At 45.2% G+C, this 12384-nt stretch overlaps 1 pseudogene; it reads left to right on the forward strand.

Moving 5' to 3' along the window:
- Window positions 1–1845: 1845 nt before the first annotated feature.
- Window positions 1846–3425, forward strand: LOC132214640 (E3 ubiquitin-protein ligase makorin-2-like; annotated as a pseudogene).
- The last annotated feature ends 8959 nt before the right edge of the window (window positions 3426–12384 follow it).

Below are 12384 nucleotides of genomic sequence, written 5' to 3' on the forward strand. Positions count from 1 at the left end.
AAGGCATCCACACCAAAGAACTGTGCGGAGAAGGCCCTGGTGGGTGGCTGATCTACCTGCCGCCCTGTCAGCAATGGGTCTTCCGAAACTTGACTTGCACATCTCCCCATCACCAGGAAGGTGCTGGAAAGGGCCCTGGAGCTGGAGGTTTGGCATCCATAAAATCTCCCATCAAGAAATGGAGCTTGTGCCCCTCCCCTTAATTCTGGGTTGGGCCTGTGACTGCATTCACTTCTAGAATGTGGACGTTCTGAAACGTGCAAGCCCAGGCACTAAGAAAACCTGACCACCTTCAACTCCTTCACTTAGAACCCCGAGGCTGACCGCATAAGAAGTCTAAGCTAGAGAGAGAGGCCATATGGGGAGGACCTAGAGGAGAAGACGCCACATGGAGTCAGAGGACACATAGAGTAGCACTGGGGGCCCAGCTCCATCTGACTGCAAGCACATGAGAGGTCCCCAGAGAGAAAGTAGAGCTGGGAAGGGGGAACCTTTTTTCTACCAGGGGCCATTTGGATATTTATAACATCATCTGGGGCCATACAAAATTGCCAAGTTAACAATTGGCCTGCTATATATTTGGTCAAACATTTAATTAACTCACCCCTAATGCCTTGGCAGGGTCAGACCAAGTGATTTTGCCGGCCTTATGCGGCCTGTGGGCCAGACATTCCCCAGCCCTGCAATAGAGAAACTGGCTGGCTGAGCCCCAGGAGACCCATGGAATTATGAGGTATTAAGTGGTTGTTGTTTAAGCCACTAAGTCTGAGGGTAGATTTCTAGGCATAAATAACCAAAATGCAACCCCAGGCAATTCCCACCAATCTTCCTTTCAAATGAGCCTCACAAGTGTTTACTGGGTTAAGTTCGATGCTTCACTCTGTAGATCTCACTGGATTCTCTCCTTCTGTATGAGACTATTTACAGGTAAGGAACTGGGACTCGAGTTGGTTAAGCAACTTGCTCATTGCAGAGGGAGTTAGAAGGAAATTGAACTCAAATGCTAACTGCCTGTGCCGTTTCCCCTTCAATAGCCCAGCCCATCCCACCCTAATGCTCCCCTGCGGCCTCACTGTGGGGGCCTCGTGTGTTCTCAGTGCTGTGCTCTGAAAGGTTTTTTCAGCACAGACACCACAAAAGGTGTCATAAATGCAGGGACAGCTTCTCCTGATCTATAGTCCCCATAGCTTCTAACACAGTGTGAGCACACAGTGGGAGCCTAATAAATGCCTGCTGTTTAAAACACAGATCTATTGATTACAACAAAAATAGAGCAGATTGGAATTTTCCAGAAATGTGCCTGTACCAGGATTTGTCTCTGAGTCTGTTCAGGTCTCTATTTCCTCAGAGACCTGGCATGGGGAGAACAGTTTCCATGCATTTCCTATATGAATGGGATTGAGTCCCTGAGAGATAAAGTGAATTGTTGAAAAAGTTTATTCAGCTTCCAAATCTCCTAGAAGAGGAGCCCCCAGACCACAGGCCAGCTCACTCTTCCCACATCAACTTTGCCCGAAGTGAATAGCCTGAGATTGGGGTGCTATCCTTAGCTATTTAATTGAATTGACAGATTCCATGTTTCTTAATCAACACTGATTATGTCAGTTACAAAAGCCTGCGATCCCTCTGCCAGCCTGGCAGGTAAGAAAAACTCAGCGTGGTCAATTCCTATGGAAGGGCCTCGGTGACACGTCCCCGGCCAGGGCAGATGAAAACGGAAACATTTCACCTCTAGGTATTGATTGTGTAACTTTGGGCAAAATTTTTAACCTTATTAGAAAGCCCAACCCATGCAGTGGTCATTTAAAAATAAAATCCTGCTTCCTGCAATGTTGTCAGGACCAAATGAAACAGAAAATATGGATCACGTGGCACAGTGTGAAGCACAAGGCCAGCCCCTACAAGTGTGAGTTTCCACATGAGGTGAGAAAGGACTTAAATTTGTCCTGACAAGTGTTCTGCATCTTCCATCATGTCAGACTCATGCCCTCACCTCCTCCTTTGCCTCCCAGGCCAATCGGGACAAAGAGCAGTGTCTGCGGGCCTCAGACCTCCAAGCCGCTTCCTCTCAGCCTGCTGGAAGCTCGTTCCCTGATGGGCTGAGAGGAGCCGTGGCAGAGTGGGGGTTTCACGTATGATACCCCTTTCTCTCTGTACAGTCTGATCTTGACAACTCTAGGTAGAAGATTCCATGCATTGGCCATTGCCAAAGCCAGCCTGGCTCCCACAGTGGCTCAGCAGAGGTGACCCCCTTGCACACCAAGCAGGTCCCTGCAGGCAGGTTCTGCCTGTGTGTGTCGGGAAGGCAGCCAATGCCTGTTCTCCCAGGACTTGGCAAAGAGCAAGCCATCCAGCATCTGCAGGTACAGGCAGGAGGGTTACTGCGCCTGTGCACTCGCAGGTACCATCACAAGCCTCTGCTGCAGCTGGTGGTGCTGTGGGCTCCACAGACTCCCACAGTCACCCTCCTTCTGACCTCACTGCATCTGTTGTGAAAACCAATTTGCATGAGCCGGGGAAAGCGGGGAAGAGAGCACTGGTACTTACAGACCCAACTCTCTGCGTCGTGGCTGAAGAGAAGGCTTGCCCCAGGGTGGTGAGTACCCCAGGAGGCAGTGACTGAGGGCGGCCTGGAGATGAAGCCGGTCCTGCTGGGACGCTGAGGAGTGGCCTGATTGTTCAGAAGCCCGCAGCCCCGACAGCCAGCAGCAGCTGTGCCCCCGTGGGCCGGGGAGTGCGATGCGGGATGCTGTGTCTACCTGCGTGGGGACACGTGTGAAATCTGTCCTTACCTGCACCCCTTCGACCCAGAGCAAAGGACAGCTCGCGAGATCTGCGTGGCAACACTCAAACACGAGAGGGTACGGCCTTTGCTTCCAGGCAAATCCAGACAAAGTGCAGCATCTGCATGAAGTGATCCTCAAGGGGCGGTCATTTCTGAGAGGAGATTGGGAGTCTCCCAGTGGCAGCCACACCTACTGCTCGTCCTGCATCCGACAGTGGAGTTGTGCCAAGAGTTCCACAGCCCGTCGTCCCGCCTTGTCTAGCAGGCCGTGTGCTATCAGTCTGTGATTCCCGGTGTGTATTGGGTAGGAGATCAGAATAAAGAGAATGGGCTGGTTGAAGCTGTCAAGCAGGGAATGGGGAAAGGTTGTAAGCGCTCTGGGCAAGGCGAGGGGGCCGCCCATCTGGAAGCAAGTGTCTTTACCGCCATGCCTACCCTGATGGCGCTGCAGAACCTGAGAAACCGCGGCAGCAGCTCAGTTCTGAATCCCTGTGAGGTTCGTCAATTCAGTGCGGCTCTGGTTCCATGGAAAACCAGGGAAGCCGGCATGTCCCCCACACTGACGATGTCGACATGGCAGAGCTTGGGGACCTCTTTATGCACCTGTCTGGAGCGGAGCCATCAGAAGCCTGGAGGATAGAGGGTCGGCCCTGCATCTCGGGCTCCGCCAGCAGGGCGGTGCCAGGGAGGGTCGCAGAGCTTCCTAGGAGCATGTTGCTTGGATAGGAGTGGTGTTCTGTTTAACCTTGGTCTCGTCCATTCTCCCTTAGTACAGCGGAGAAGAGTGAAGGATGGGAAGTAACCTAACAAGTCTATGGAATCACTACTTTTATAGCTGACATCTTAGCTGCACCTCAAGCTCCTCAGGGGACCAGCTAAACAGCCAGACTGAGTGTTGATTGATTGCTCTTAAAGCAAGCGTGGCTCCTGTCCCTCATGATTGTTAGCTCCCTAGAAACTACACTCAACTTGCAGTCGCCCCGAAAGCAGATTTCTTTGTCTTTCCAAAGGAGTCTTCACCCCTGAAAATGACTCCTATAGTGAACCTCCATGCACTTAATTAGGGTGTGGCTTTTCCAGAAACAAAAAATGGGCACTGCAGGCCTTGGTGTCCCAAATCAGAGCAGGAACCTCATGGCCGTATGCTCATCAGCAAAGGCTAAGCCTTCCTCCCCGTACGCGGGGTCCCAAAGCAGAGGAAGCACAGGGTGGCACAGCAGAGGGACAACCCCTCGTTGGTTGGTGTGTGGCCACGACTAGAGGAACCCTGCACTCAGGCCTCCAAGGAAGCCTGTCCCTGCCTCTCCCCTGTGGCACGGGCCCAGAGGTGATTGCAGTGTGGCTCCCTACACACGTGCTCTCGTGTGTGGCTCCTGCCCAAACCATCCCGTCTTACCTGTAAAAAACGTCTGGCTCTGACCCAGCAGTGGTCCTGAGCATGACTCTCTGTCATCAGTTGTGATTTCATTGAAGGGGCTTAATCTTGTGAATCAGAACAAACTCACTCTAAGCTATCAACAACTATAGATATCAAATATTTTGTAAAATGCGTTCAAGTGTGGGTAGGAAAAAGTCCAGAAAATTTAAACTTTTCTAAACCAGACCTACAACCAAATCGGAAAAGCGTTTTCTTCAAAACAAAAAAATGCAAGGTCAGAACAGCTGACACAAAATGCACGGCATCTACAGGGATGCCGCAAATATCTGTGCATTTACCCCCTTCTAGAATCTGAGCAGATGGGGATCCCTGAAGGGCAGGGGCCACACATTGAAATTATAAAAACTCAAGTAGAAGAATCATAAGAGGTCCTCTAGTCCATTTCAAACTGTTCTATTTTAGAGATGAGGAAACTGATGTCCTAACCTGCAAGAGATAACTAAACCCCAAAATATACAGAGGTGACATTTTCGAGAAGCTTCTTTCCATTGTCATGCAGCTGACCATGTGTGGCTTTGGAATGACTCTAGCAGCTTCGGGTGTACCCACAAACCTAGAGCTCTGTAAAGAGATTCATTCAACAGTATGTTTTCTTGAGTAGCTGCTGAGTTATGAGCATTGGAACAACAGTCCTCACTCAGAGAGACAAGATCCTTCCTTCATGGATGTGATGGTCTATGAAACAACCACAATCACAACAAAGATAATTTCAGGTAATCAGCTCTGATGGCAAAGAATGACATTGTGGCCCAGCCAGAATGGCTTAATGGTTGAGCATTGACCTATGAACCAGGAGGTCACAGTTCGATTCCTGGTCAGGGCACATACCCAGGTTGCGGGCGTGCAGGAGGCAGCCGACCAATGATTTTCTCATCATTGATGTTTCTATCTCTCTTTTCCTCTTCCTTCCTCTCTGAGGTCAGTAAAAATATATTTTAAAAAAATAAAGAATGACATTGTGGAGATTATCCAGGGCAGAGTTGGGTTAAGGAGGTGAAAGATGATAAGATAAGATGAGATAAGATAGGATAAGAGTCAAGTAAAGTTTATGTGAAGAGCAGGCATTTGAGAAAATATGAAGAATGTAACAGATCCATACTCTCTAGCCAGAGGGAACTGTGATTATCAAGGGCCTGTGACAGGGAAGAATTCACCACCTTGCCAGGGGAGCAAGGTGGTTTGAGGCAAGGATCCAACTGAAGAGTTTTAAGCATGGTCTCGTTTACAGTACACCAGCTGCAGAGTGGAAAATAGACAAATAAGAAACAAGGCCAGTAGATGCAGAGAACTCAGCTCAGGAGACCGTGCAGTAGTCCCAGAAACAGAGGCAGCTTGGACCAGAGTTGTACCCATGGAAATGGAGAGGCAGACGTGCTCTCCTGGATACTGACCACCAGCAGGACACCCCAAGGAAAGTCAAAGCCTGTCCACCCAGTCCCTCATGGGAAGGAAACAAGGGCTATACTTCCAGAGTCTCCAATGGGGCCATGCAGGTCAGCATGAAAGAGGTCCCCTCCCTTTGAAGGCAGCCCATCCAATGACAACCACTGGTTTTCCCATTTAGCCATAACCTAATACCAGCAATTACCCACATTTTAACCCTCTGCCTCATTTTGTAAAACCCACTCGATTTGGCCAAAGTATAAAAGCCAATATAATACTGACTGCTTGGGCCAGGGAGCAGATGTAATAGCTCATTAATATTTCATAGAGTAATACTGATCCGACTGTCATGGCAGCCTGGTTTCTGCTCAAAACGACTCTACTTTCAGCTCCATCTCGATCAGTTGGTTGCTCTTCCTGTCCACATGGGTCAGAGAAAGAATCTCCCCATCACCCTATGAAGCAGAGGAAGGAGCACCCCAAAATCTAGGGAGCAGAGCCCAGAATTGGCTGATTGGTAGACAGAGAGCACATGCATTCAGGGCCAGGCCAAGGAGCCAGGTAGCACATCTGAGGCCTCCTAGAGCATGTGAACGGCAAGGAGCTGACTTAAATGAAGTCCTACCGAACCTGAAGGGACACTGCTCAGTGGGCCATGCATGTCTAATGGTTTCCCCCTGCCGGGGAGCAAAAATGAAAGCCAGCTTCAGATTCCCTGCCTGGCCTTCTTTATCAATTGCGCGCATACACACGTAAAGGAAATGGCAGCTGCTTGTCCTTTCAGTGTATGAAGAGCCCTAGAACCAGCAGAGACAAGAAGAAGGCTGCCCTCAGGAAATTAAACCACCACAAGTACTATGACAGGCCGACTGCAGGACCAAACCAAGAGACCTGGATCAGAGCATACATGAGCCACTCAACTCTACCCAAGGTGCACTGGACACCACCTCAAGGACAAGTGGCTGTGGTTGTAGCTCAGTAAGCAAAACCTAATCATTGCCTTGTTCTCTCTTTGGTGGAGGGCTGTAGACAGCAGGGGATAAAAACCCAGAGCATTCATGTTTAAGAAAGGCAGAAATAGAGAGTACCCAGGCAAGCCCCAGGCAGAGGTTGTCCACACACACAGTAACAGTCTTCCTGGCACTGAGTCATATCCATGAAGTCCACATGGACATGGAGAGCTATGGCTCATGTAGAGCCATGTCTCACCATAAGACAATTCCAGACTTCCTAAGAATATGATGAAGGTAGTTCCCCCATTCAGTGCTCAAATGTACCACCTAGAAAAATAGAAACACGTTGCATGAACAGTGGCAGAAAGAAAAAAGAAACCCAGAAGTGATATAAGGTCCCACTGTCAGCCAACTGCTGCGGAGGAGTCCTCTGTGAGGAGCTCACTGGTACCTGCTGTCCCCCAAGGACTCCCTGTGCACAGATCTCTGAAGTGGATCTCGGCTGTAATTTGGAGCAGCGACAGTGCAGGGACTCGTCCACAGCTCTTGCATTAGTGGAGGAAAGTGACAGCGTTTCCAGAGCTCTGTTTTGACTCATTAATCACACAGCATGACCCATTGACAGCTACAGCTGGGCAGTATCTATCGCAAACATATCCAAAGTGGAGGGTTTTTTTTAATGTAACATTAATCATGTGGAAAATTTCTGAAAAGGGCTATGAGAAATGGCTAGTGTAGACAAGCAAGTATTTTGAAGCTGGTAGACTAAATGAATGAGTAGAATGTCACTACACTAAGATCAGCGAGCATTCAGACATTCTCAGATGTGGTAGAAAGACCCTTGTCATTGCTGAGACACCTCCCAAGGACAAGGACTGACAACAACCCTCTCCTTATTACTCCACTGGCCGGTCTCTCTTTTAGACAGTAAGCTCTGAGAGAACGTTCTTGTTTGAGTCACTGTTTCCAGCTTCTAGAGTAGTTCCTAGCACATAGTAAGTGCTTAATAAACATTTATTAAATTGAAGGTCATTGCGGTAACAAACCTGCCCTAACAGATCCAAGGACCACCAGGCCTTGCCCTGACAGCCCTCAGTGGTTCCAGCAGGAGCAGCCACCTCTTTGAAAGTGTGGAGAGATAGTAGGACCTCCGGATCCTACCGGAGAGGATGGCTTTGAGGAAGCAGGAGTAAACAGGTTCTGACTCTGATCAGAGATCTACATGCTACCTACATGGCTCAGCTAGGTTGTGTCATGACTTGGCACTACTGTGTCTCCATCTGTCAAACGGGGACACAAATATCCCACTTCTTCAATTTAAAAAGAGAAAAACCCTCTAAAGACAACACCATATAAGGTTCCACGCACTAGATGGAAAGTAAGAAAACCTAAGTTTTGCTACCAGCCTTAATCCTACTTGGCAAGACAAATGGCCTCTCTGGTCACTCTTCTCTCCTAAGTAAAGGGAGGGTCCCTTCCTACTCTACTCTTCTCTGAATCTGTAGATGTGGAAGATGCACCTGTTTTTGAGTTGATGCTTTGCATATTTTTATATTTGTTTTATAGGTGCTGTAGTAAGCCTTTCCACTTAGTGCCTTAAAAAATAACTGAGTTTGCAAAAAAAGATTCTGATACAATGTTTATAATTAGACTAGAGGCCTGGTGCATGAAATTCGTGCACTGAGGGGGGGTGTCCCTCAGCCCAGCCTGCACCCTCTCCAATATGGGATCCCTCAGGGGATGTCCGACTGCCGGTATAGGCCCATAGGGATTGGGCCTAAACTGGCAGTTGGACATCCTTCTCACAAGCCAGGACTGCTGGCTCCTAACCGCTCACCTGCCTGCCTGCCTAATTTCCCTTAACTGCTTCTGCCTGACAGCCTGATCACCCCCTAACCACTCCCCTGCCAGCCTGATCGATGCCTAACTGCTCCCCTACCAGCCCGGTCACCCCTAACTGCCCTCCCCTGCCAGCTATCTTGTGACCACATGGGGGCGGCCATCTTGTGCGAGGGCATGATGATCAATTTGCATATTACTGTTTTATTATATAAGATGCACTTGTGAATATAACATGATTATAGCACTGAGGCAGGATGATTTCTCCACATTTTATTAATAGTTGGAAATAATTACTTCCTATAACACTGAAAAGTAAAGTTTTATATCTGAAAATGCAAGTGCTTTAATGGAGTCAAACAGACTGTAACCCCTTAGAGCAGTGGTTCTCAACCTTCCTAATGCCATGACCCTTTAATACAGCCCCTCATGTTGTGATGATCCCCAACCATAAAATTATTTTTGTTGCTACTTCATAACTGTAATTTTGCTACTGTTATGAATCATAATGTAAATCTCTGATATGCAGGATGTATTTTCATTGTTACAAATTGAACATAATTAATTGTGATTAGTGATTATTAGTGATTAATCACAAAAACAATATGTAATTATATATGTGTTTTCTGATGGTCTTAGGCGACCCCTGTGAAAGGGTCGTTGGACCCCCAAAGGGGTCGCAACCCACAGGTTGGCAACCCACAGGTTGAGAACCACTGCCTTAGAGTCTACTGCACATATGAAATTATCACTACTCTGATTATTGCACCGTGATTATAATGTATTCCGCTTAGCACTATGGATTGTATTTGCTAAGTACTGCCAGATAATTTATAACTTATCCATGCAGTGGTTCTCACATAGCACCTGAGCAAAAGTTAAGGACAAAATGTAAAGCCTTTAGTGGAAATAGACTTAACTTTCAATACTAAAAGCTGAGCCTTATTACTCCTGAACAGAGCTGATGTGGCTTAATTCCTTTTGTTACAACCTCCCTGGATAATAATTCCTTAATTGCTTCCTAGATGAAAATATTAATCATGGGGCAGCCTTTAATAAGGACAAATTATGATATTTCTTCTCCCCAAAGGTTCATGGGGAAAGAAGTATTCTCTTCCTTTCTTCTCTCTCCTCCTGATACACAGCTTATGTGTCACAAATCAGTTTCCCATTAAATTAAATTTAAGCTAATGTGTCATCTATTCTCAGGAATTCTGAGTTCCCTGAGGGAAAATATTGTGTCTGATTCATCTCTGGATTTGCCACACACTCTAGATCCAATAACTGAGAAAGCCAATTGCATTCAAACACAACTGACAAGGACATTTGGGAAATTGCCTCCACAATTGTGTTGCTGCTTCTGTTTAATTGGGTGATAGTTGGTCAATTGCTTGGTTGTCAGTAGGCTGGTTTGGGGGAGAGGGTGGGGCTTAGGAAAGTTAATCACTCATTAATGAAAAATAATTAAGCCTCAACCTTATGACAGGTTCTGTGCTCTGCAGAATAAAAATATGTTTCCTGCCCTTCAGCAACTCACAGTATGTTGGAGAAGACAGACATTTAAAACTTAATTAACATAAAAAGACTATTAAACACTACAGTGGAAGTAGATACCGCCCAGTGACTCGCTTGGTTTTACAAGTGTATGGAGAGTTTGCACTCACTGTCCCAGAGCAATGGGGTAAAAGGCTTTCTGGGATCCTGTCTGCAGCTGCTTGTGATTGCTGGTGTGAGAAGTTTGCTCAGAGGAGGAAAGTGAATCTATTTGCGTGAATGAGGCATCTACTGGTCTCCCAACCTTGTTTAAATGAGGCCTTTCAGACAGAAGTGCTTTCGGGTTAAGCATGGAAAGTAGCAGCTTGATCTGTGATGTAAGTTGGAGAAGTCAGAGCCGTGGCAGGATGTTTGCACTGGATGTTGCAGAGACTTTGTTGAAACACAAGAAACACCGTTTGGGGAAAGCTGGTTTAGAGAATTCTCCAAGTGACATAATCCATGTGAATTTCAGGGCAGGGGGTTAGGCTCCGTATCACAAAAGTAAGAGGTCAGTGTGTGAAAACAGGCAGCCAAAAAGGAAACAAAAGGCAGCCAGAAGGGAAAACACATGGAGGGGAAGTTATTAGAATGTAATACTCAGTAAATAAAGGGAGAGAATAACATGGCAAAAATTAGGCTAGTGATGAATTTGGGGGGTGGGAGGAGAATAAATTTTAGTTTCTCCTTAAACCATATACTAAATAAACTTCTAAATGAATTTCAGAGCTATATATTAAGACATTAAATGCCAATTATAGAAAAATAAGGCTATAAGATTGAATATCAAGTATGTAAATTTAGAAGTAATAGAAGAAATCACAAAGAATAGATCATCAGATTTAATTACGTACAATTAAAGTTTCTGCATAATGAAAAAAATAAAAAGGTAGATGAGAAAAAATGCTTCTGTAAATATATCTTTAGAAAAAAATGAAGAGGTAACAATTTTATTCTGTGAAGAACAAAAAGAAATCAATTTTAAAGAGAAAACAATTAAATGGATGAATAAGTAAAATATTCCCAGTAGAATAAAATTATAGTTATTATTATTCTATTATCCTAGGTATTATTGTTATTAAATAACATTCAACAATGATTACTGCCTGAAATCATGCTGAGTGTTGAATATACATTACTCTGAGCCCTTATCGTAAAAACTACTTGATAATGGATTTAATTTTCAAGAAATGATCACAATTAAATATCAAGAAAAAAATAAAGATCAGGTATGAAAAGTTGTGTAAAAGATTAGTGGTGGTTACTTAATTTACTTCACTAAATAACTAAAACCAAACAATTATGAAATTTAATTACCAGAATACAAATGTTATAAGCCTTAACCAAGTAAAAGTAATACTATCACAAACTAAAATGAAAACATAATGGAAATGGAAATAGAAAAAGGTGGGGAAATGCCATTTTTATTACCTCTCATAGCAGAAAGTGGCTGAATGTGTACATGCTGTAAAAGATGTAATTTAAAAAGCTGTCTCTCACCTGTCAGTATTTTATAAGCTGTTCCTTAATTTTGAAAGGATTTTTGGGAAAGGGAACAATGGCATGTGATAAAGAAACATCTGTTTAGAACTCAGCTCTTCCTTCCGCTCCTTCTTCTGTAATATTCAGGAGGATGCATGTTCGTGCTCTAATTTGAAGGTGGCAGTTTGAGAGCAGCCTGATTCTCTCTGCTCCTATGAGCCACAGCACAGCCAGGCAGGACAGGGCCTTTCACAGGCAGCGAGCTGTCAGAGCAGCTCCTTTCCCAAGAAGAGTCTAGAAAAAAAGAGATATACAGAAGGGAGAAATTTTACAAAGAGCCAGAATTTTAAATTATTGAAGTGGCTAAAATAAACCCAGCTGTTGGGGAACAGAAGTGGGAGGTGAAGGAGAGGAGTAGAAAAGTAATGCATTCGAGGGAAGAAAGACTTAATATTTCTCTTAGAATAGAAAAGGGAGAAAGCAATAGAGGACGTATAGCTTATCAGACCTTCCCATTAGAATTGGAATAAGAGAATAAAAATATTTTATCACTAAGTCAGCAGAAATAAAGACTGGAAAAGAGAAAAACAAAATAAGTGGTAAACTTTAAATAAAATGGACGGAATAAAATCAAGGCTAGCACATATTGTCCAGAATTTCCAGATCAATAAACAGATGATCAGACTGTTAAAAGCACTGCCTTCTGTGTGGTTCACAAGAAATACACCTAGAGCAGAGTGACAAACACTGAACATGAGGGAGACACAAAGATACCAGCAAATGAAAGTAGGCAGGCAAGCAGACAAACAGAAAGCAAGAGCAATAATCTCAATATCAGGCAAATGTCAATGTAAAGTCAAAAGCATCTAACAGGATAGATGGTGTGATGGTTAAACAAATATGTAATCTTTGCCCTGCCTGTGTGACTTAATGGTTGAGCAGCAACCTATGAACCAGGAGGTCACTGTTAG

Source organism: Myotis daubentonii, chromosome 13 (assembly GCF_963259705.1).
Source record: "Myotis daubentonii chromosome 13, mMyoDau2.1, whole genome shotgun sequence".
In the NCBI taxonomy this organism is placed as follows: Eukaryota; Metazoa; Chordata; class Mammalia; order Chiroptera; family Vespertilionidae; genus Myotis; species Myotis daubentonii.